Source organism: Aplysia californica, unplaced genomic scaffold (genome assembly GCF_000002075.1).
Source record: "Aplysia californica isolate F4 #8 unplaced genomic scaffold, AplCal3.0 scaffold00017, whole genome shotgun sequence".
NCBI classification, from domain to species: Eukaryota; Metazoa; Mollusca; class Gastropoda; order Aplysiida; family Aplysiidae; genus Aplysia; species Aplysia californica.
In genome coordinates, this window is record NW_004797287.1 from 1,596,649 (window position 1) to 1,597,773 (window position 1,125).

Genomic DNA, 1,125 nt, shown 5'->3' on the forward strand with positions numbered 1-1,125 from the left:
CTGGTAGTAGTGAAATCTTTGTGTGAGTTGTCCTGTTTTTGGTTCTTCTTTTTCTTCCGTTCTGATGTTTTGCCAAGGAAATCACCCTGATCTTTTAGTTTGGGTTTTTTTTTGGTTTTTTTTTTTGTTTTGTTTTGTTTTTTTGGCGTGCGTAGTCTGTCTCTCATAGTTTTGATAGTTTTTATTTATTTGTTTGTTTGTTTTTTAATTCTTTTTTTCCTGTCAGCCTCCCCTTTGGTTCAGCCCTTCTCCTAGTTTTGCCGTCAGTGCCATTATTATTAGCTAGTTCATCTGCTTGTAGGTATGTGTGTTTGTCTATGAGTTCGTTTGCACTGACACGCGTCTGTGTACAATATAATTTATGATGCATGTGTAATATACAAGCGCGCGAGTACGAGCACAGGAGCGCGTGTATGTTTTTGTCTTCCTCTCCCATCACTTTCTCCTACCCCATCTCCTCAATCTCTCCCACTGACTACCTACCTTCCTGATTTTCTAAAATTACAGAGACAGAAGCGTCGACCTACAAAGCGATCGGCGAAATAAAGAATGATCTCAAAACTGAAAAAACGAAGGGTGCCATGATCTGGGGAATATTTTAAAGAATATTAAGGCGAAAACCGCATGTCGATCGATGCAGCCATTAAAAAGCCTTTTAAATAGCAAAATTCGGCCACCACAAATAGATAACAGATAATATGCGTGTATGAGAGTCTTCACATGGGGGAGGCAAGGCGAAAGTTCATAAAAATAGGAGTCGAGCATCAATTCCTCTATCTCTTTGTGTGTGTGTGTGTGTGTGTGTGTGTATGTGTGTGTGTGTGTGTGTGTGTGTATGTTTGTGTGTGCGTCTGTATGTGTCTATATGTGTGCATGTTTGTGCGTGATTATGTGTGCGCAGCATATTATGTGCATTTGTATGTACGTGTATGTGTGCATGTGTTTGTGTTGTAGAAAGAGAGAGAGAGAGAGAGAGAGAAAGAAAGAGAGAAAGAGAGAGAGAGAGAGAAAGAAAGAGAGAAAGAGAGAGTTATTTAAGGAATAAACATTTGCATATACTACACATGTCTGATAAGTGATTACGCGTAATTACTGTGGCTATTTTTCAGGGATTTCAAGTAATTC